Source organism: Atta cephalotes (assembly GCF_000143395.1).
Source record: "Atta cephalotes unplaced genomic scaffold scaffold00025, whole genome shotgun sequence".
Lineage (NCBI taxonomy): Eukaryota > Metazoa > Arthropoda > Insecta > Hymenoptera > Formicidae > Atta > Atta cephalotes.
In genome coordinates, this window is record NW_012130089.1 from 1,589,549 (window position 1) to 1,596,558 (window position 7,010).

Sequence of the window (7,010 nt, forward strand, 5' to 3'; positions counted from 1 at the left end):
ACTAAAAATTTTTTATTTCAACTAGATGCTCTTATTTTCATATATTTTTCAACAAAATGTATTTTCTGTTTATAATTGACGCAATTTGAAAATATGATTAACTTGGATTGACTATTATCCTCATGTGTTTATGTGAAACATGCTCGTTATTACGATATTATCGATGATCAGCCAAATCAAAATTCATTGATTATTCTCAATTAAAATATTCATTACTTGTATTGTTGCTTATCATAAAAGTATTTATAATAATATAATATAATTATAATACTTATAATTATAATACTTAATATTATTTAATCATTGGTGGAAGTTACTCATATTGTACAATAGTCTACGTGATTAGTCATTCCCTCACAAGGAACTTCAAATATTTAACAATTATAAAAGTATTTAAAAATTTAATGCTGCTAATAATTAGTTTAATAAATTTTTTTATTGATAGTTTGTTTATAAAAGTGTCTGCGTTAATTCATGCATTTTATCTCTAGTAATTTTATCTTTGACAAAAATATTACTAAAATTACTAAAATTTAATGTGTGAAAATAGGTAAAATAAATAAAACACTATATTTTGGTTAAAAATAGAAAATTATTTTATTAAAAAAAATGTATTTTTCATACATTTTTTAAAATAAAGTAATTTTCCAATATAGTATTACATAATATTAGTCAATTACATAAACTTAGAGTTACATTGACTACATGATTTTTAATTATAATATGTCGAAATCAAAGCACTTTATTTCGTAATTTTCGCTGGTATGTCCAAGCAAATAACTGTCATTTCCTTCTTGTAATGCATAACGTACGATTAGGGAAATCTGTAAATAAAATTATAACAAACTTTTATAGTAACAGGTTGAAATCAAGTTACGAAAGAAACAAATTGCGCATAATTAAAAAGAAGATATATATTATCATTATTAAGTTATTCTTAAACCGATATCAGATTAGAGATTGGATTGGAATATATTTGATACCAATTACAACAAAATTACCTAACTCGATGTTAGTTTTTTCTAATTGATTAAATTCCAATTTAATCTCAAATTAACGTTGTATATTATGCACATATATTTAATTATTAATAAATATGCGCCATTATGAGTCTTCTTTTAAATTATTAAATTTTAGTAGAGATCAAGATTACTCTGGGATATATTAGCAAAATAGGGAAACTGTTTTTGTATACATATTCTTTGTCTTTCTTCAAGGCCGTGCTACCATCAACGTTGTAAATATTATTACAGGCATTTGTTTCATCAACTCCTATAAACGTAAAGTACATTAAAAAGAATCCCTTTCACATTATTAGTCAAAGTCTGAATATCTCTGTTAGGCATGAATTTCATTTCCATAGTGACAGTCATTCCCTGTTTTAACCGACACAGACTCGTCGCAGTTGGATATCGTGATCTGATTGTGATCTTCTAACGGGATGCCTAAAATCATAAATCGTAATTTATGTTATCGAATAATGTGGGTATAATTTGTGCCTGTTGTGTCTTCACACAGCTCGATTTCAAATTATTTAATTACGTAAATCATAAACACACACATTAATCAAACCACGTGATTATTTTATTCATAAAAAGCTATTTAAATTAACTAATTAAAGTAATACATCATACGCTCTTTGTTCAAAGAATATGTTTATATACACATTAGAGTAAAAAAAATAGAGGATGAATGAAAACAAAAAATTATGCAGTTTTTATAAAGTTGATTATTTTGAAATACTTGATCTTCAACGCCCATTACAGTGTAAGAATGTAAAATAAGAGAAATTAGTAGAATATACGAAGACGAACGTATCATATAATTATTGTACGATGTTTATTCGCGCTAATAAGTAATGATCAATTAATTATTAAATTTTTTTTAATTTATCAGATATTGATAGTAATTTTTATTAGAGTACTAAATTAATGTCATTTCACAAAAAAAAAACAGAAAATTACGTCAATCAATAAATCGACATTAATAATAAATTTTCCTCAATGTCGTAAGAAAAAAAATATAAGTTTATTCAAATTGAAAGATGACGACACGTGCTTTTGCTTTTCATGATTATGATTCTGAAGGTTATTGCTAAAATGGCTAGAGCCGGTAGGTTAGCAAGAAATCGTAGTACAATAAGACGAATGTAAATTGTACTCATGCAAACATGACAGTGTGATTTTAATTTTTTTAATGCATTTTTTATAAATGTGAATGTAATTTTTCAAATCATATACAGTTATTGCGATGCAACAATCCATTTAAGCATGCAGTAAATCGAAAGAAATGTTCAAGCTAAAAATATGATTCGAAAAGTATATTTTACTAGTATGTACGTTCGCATTGAAAATGCACGAAGTAAACATGTTATCACTACGCATAACTGTCGTCTAGTGATATCAGTAGTACAATATCTTTTTAAAGAAAATCCAGTTTTAACTGGTTTTAACTACAATTTTAAAGGTCGATCGTACAGTATGTTCTTTCCTGTTGATTTTGTTCGCTGAGCTTCGAATATACAAAGAAAAGACTTTGTTTATTTATACGAATCACGATATTTATTTTTTACTTTCGACATAAAATTTCTAAATTAGCATTGAAATTCTAACGGTGAAACAAGTCGATTGTAAATTAACGTATAAGTATTTCGCTTATCACTTTCATCGTGTATCAATTATATTTCTTATAAGCAATTACAATATATAGGTATTAATAATAGAACTATATTCATTGCCTCGTTCATATCTCTAATAATTAGAAGTCATTAAACATTATTATTTGACGATAAAAATTTGACAATTATGAAAACACTAATTATAATTTCTGTCACGAGAAGCAATCGATATAATCATTCAATGTTTCACTCGTACGATAATCTTAAAATAATAATCTGCCTGACTTTTTAAGGACAAAATTTTATTTCAGCAATTTGCATGATTCCGAATAATACATTTCTGTTGATAAATACTTGTACAATCTTTGAAAAAAACAAGACGAAATTAATATGTCCAATATTATATAGTATATATAATATGTCATAAGAAGAATTTTAAATATCGAAAATATATCAAAAAGTTCCTCATTTAAATCAGAATATTCTAAAATATGTGAAGTAAAAATTTTGCCAATATATTTTATGGAAAAATTGTGTAGCAAGCATATGTAAAATTTATTTCATTTCAAGTTACATATTAATTATGAGTTAAACATTGGAAAAACATTTCAACATTCAAATAAATAAAGATATTGTATAAATACGTTTATTATTCAGACATGAATCAGTAGCGAAATCTGAAAATACAATATTTATCAAGTAAAAACAAGATGTATAATTTAGCTTGGAATACATGTACAATATGTATTGGGTTGTCCGGAAAGTTCGTGCCGATTTTGAAGGAAAATTGAAACGCAGAAGATTTAAATTTTTAATTTCATTTATTATATTTAAATCTTTTGTGGCACGAACTTTCCGGACGACCTAATATATGGTATGTGTCTATTGACAAGATGTACTCTTTAGATTTTAATTTGCCTTGACAACGAACTATGACCAGATTCTTTTATTTTTTTTCTACTTTTATCTCTATGTTCGTAAGAATTTTCTTCAAATACATTAATTATCCTAAAGCTAAACTATGTTTAATTTTCGATTAAGTTTTAAAAATAAAGAATTATTTGTTTTTCTTTTATAAATTTAGAATAAAAAAAATGTTCACACATACTTATAGAATTATAACGTTTTAAGAGTCCAAATAGAAAAACAAATCGATAAACTTTAACCAAATGTTTTAGAATATTCTATATAATAAAATTTTAACACAATGCAACACCGAGAAAGTTTCATGAAGGTACTTAATGATATCGACAAATCTTCTCACGTAAAGAGAAGTAATTTTAATTTTAATAAGTATCTTAGATCTATAACTTTTCCAATAACATCAAAAAAACGATCATAACTCTCAAGCACATTAAAAGCAAATTTAATAATTATTTCTGCAAATCTTTTATATAACGCTTTATCTGAAAATTTTCTTTTACGCATGTTTGAAATAATAATACTGTTGATCATTTAGTTATTCAATTATAATCCAGCAAATTTCCGTCAACTCGTCTGTATATTTACGGTGTTACGTGAATAAATAAGTCAACTTACAAAATTATAGGAAAAGCAATGAATTATTATGTTACAAAAATAGTTCGCATTTTAAACGTGATTTATTAAAAACTAAAAGTTCTTTTAATAGGTTAATTTATAGGGTATTTTTTAATAATATTTATATGTTTTTATTCAACAATAAACTTACTAGAATCACATTGATTAATTATCGTGGTACTGGCAAGCACAATGAGTGTCGCGAAAACGAGAATCATTTCCCTCAGCATCTTATGCGGTGAAAGTGTTTCTACTTTTCCGTTCAAGAAACTTCATCAGAGTGAGTCTGATCAATTCCGGCTTTCGACTGTTGACTGTAACTCGAATGCGATCACAGATGCCACTATCGTTGCATTGTATGTGAAACTTATGTATAGATTCATACAGCGTACGACATTCAACATACGATGTTTGATATAGAATTTGTTTCCTGGAAACAAAAATGTTGCTAACTAGAACCGAATTATCTTATTGGATATCGTCGTATCATCGAATATCGCATGAGTCCATCAGGTATCCTCATTAAGGAAGAAGATAAGAAAAGTAGTCAAAGTTTGCATATTGATTTTAAAAAAGTGTATGTTTTCGGAGACTCTTTGTGGAGACTCTTATAATTATAATCAAAGACTTAATAATCAAAGGAATTGATAAAAAAATGAAAACACAGTAAAATAGTTTGTTAAAATAGCATAATCTCACACATAAGTCCCAGGGCAAATAGATTAATTGCAAGTGAGTCAGCTTATTATTAATAAGAAATCTATTAAAACTAGTAATAAGGTGAAACTAATAATAAGATAACTAACTTGGACCTCCTAGGCTTTGAGAATGTTTTTAATTTTTTGCTGAGGTCAGAATTGAAACTTAATGATTCGAAAGAGGGAACATTGGTGAACATTGAAAAAAAATATAAATTATATTTATATATTTATATAGATGCAGTAGAGAGTCAAAAGAAAGGTAGCATTTGGGGCATCTTAATAAAATGTGTACCCAATGTGAATCGTGTATATATTCTCTCTTTTTCAAACAAAAATATTAAAAGTATGGAAACTAAAGTGATCCAACGAATATGAGAAAAATAATCGATTATTTTCTACGACTTAAAACCCTACGACCGCTACGACTTCTATTGTAGACCCCGTATAACTTATATATATTAGAAAATAAAATATAAAATCTATTGGGATGTCCGGAAAATTCGTGCCGCAAAAAGATTTAAATTTAATAAATGAAATTAAAAATTTAAATCTTCTGCGTTTCAATTTTCCTTCAAAATCGGCACGAACTTTCCGGACAACCCAATAATAAAGATTGATTGATTGATTTTCTTATGCGCTACGCATTAGGCGTTATGTAACTTGTACTATAGCCATTACGACAGCAATATATTTTCACGAAGCAATGCTACGAATAACAGCGATCTAGCTTTCTATCGATATATTGATACAATGCTAGCGAAACCTTAGATAAATAGTATCGCAACAGGCGAATGCTATCTGCCGTTTAAAATATGAAACAGATAACATTTCCGAGGACGGTGATGATGTATCTTAAAAATTTGACATTTCGGACTTCGCATCGCGATATCTCCATTTGAAAGGCACGTAGACAATAAAAACTTTAATTATATAATTTAAACCTCGAGTTATCCATTGAGATTACTCTAACTTCTGAGTATTTTTAATGATCTCGGATGCTGGCAACTCATCGACTCGTGTAAAAACTTGGCGCAAGACATTACCGTATCTTTTTTTAATATGATCCATTATTCGATTCATTATTTAAATCGTTTTTAAGTTTTTAATATAGAAATTTATAATATGCTTTTACAATAATATAGAAAAATTATATAGAAAAATTTGTTAAAGTATCTAAAAATGTAAGTATAGATACAGATCTAAAAATAATTTTGTTGGACTATCAAAATAATTATATAGAAAACTCAAGTATGAGCAAAAAACTTTTAGTAGTTCATTTAAGCGTTCTAAATAATTATTTTAGTCTAACAAAGTTATATATTTTCAAGTTATATTCATCTATATCTAGTTAAATTTCTAGATATTTTAGCAAAACCGTCTTTTCTATGTGAAAAATAATTGCATAACAATAATACAAAAATACGAATATAAAGTGTCCGTCTCTTAATTCGATCGAAGGAAAGAATCCATCATGCCAATTTCTTGAATTTATTAAATGCTATGTAAATAAATAAGTCAACTTACAAAATTATAGGAAAAGTAATGAATTATTATATTGCAGAAATAGTCCGCATTTTAAACGTGATTTATTAAAAACTAAAAGCTCTTTTACAATTAATATGTTAATTTACTATTATTGTCTAACTTTATCGTTTTATATCACATATGTCTCGATTTCTTCTTAACGTGATACTCTGACGTATCGTGTTTCCGCTATGCAATCTCATGTAATTTCTCGTGGATATCCGAAAAGTATCACAGGAGTATCATCGCCAAGCCGTCCCGCGGCATCGATTGATTCGACTTATCTACCTATGCCGTCCGCACAACGTCGCATCCATCACCCCTTTGGGGTCCATAAATAAATTACAGTCGCGTGACATTTACCAGCTACACACCCGGCGCGCTCTTTCTTCGTCCTCACTCTTCCGTCTCTTTCGACATGGTCCGAGTATAAAGGGGACTTCTTCACCTACGTCCGTACGACGAAAACGTGACGCGGCACGCGTTCGTTCAAAGAGTTTTCCCATGGATGTGAACGCTGATGTAAGGAACGAAAAATAAAGGGTGGAAAAGAAGATGGAGGAAAGAGAGAAGGAAAGAAAGAGAGAGAGAGAGAGAGAGAGAGAGAGAGAGAGAGAGAGAGAGAAGAA

The 7,010-nt window shown here is 28.0% G+C and overlaps 1 pseudogene; it reads right to left on the reverse strand.

Moving 5' to 3' along the window:
- Window positions 1–742: 742 nt before the first annotated feature.
- On the reverse strand, window positions 743–4,386 carry LOC105620275 (annotated as a pseudogene).
- Between the last annotated feature and the right edge of the window lie 2,624 nt (window positions 4,387–7,010).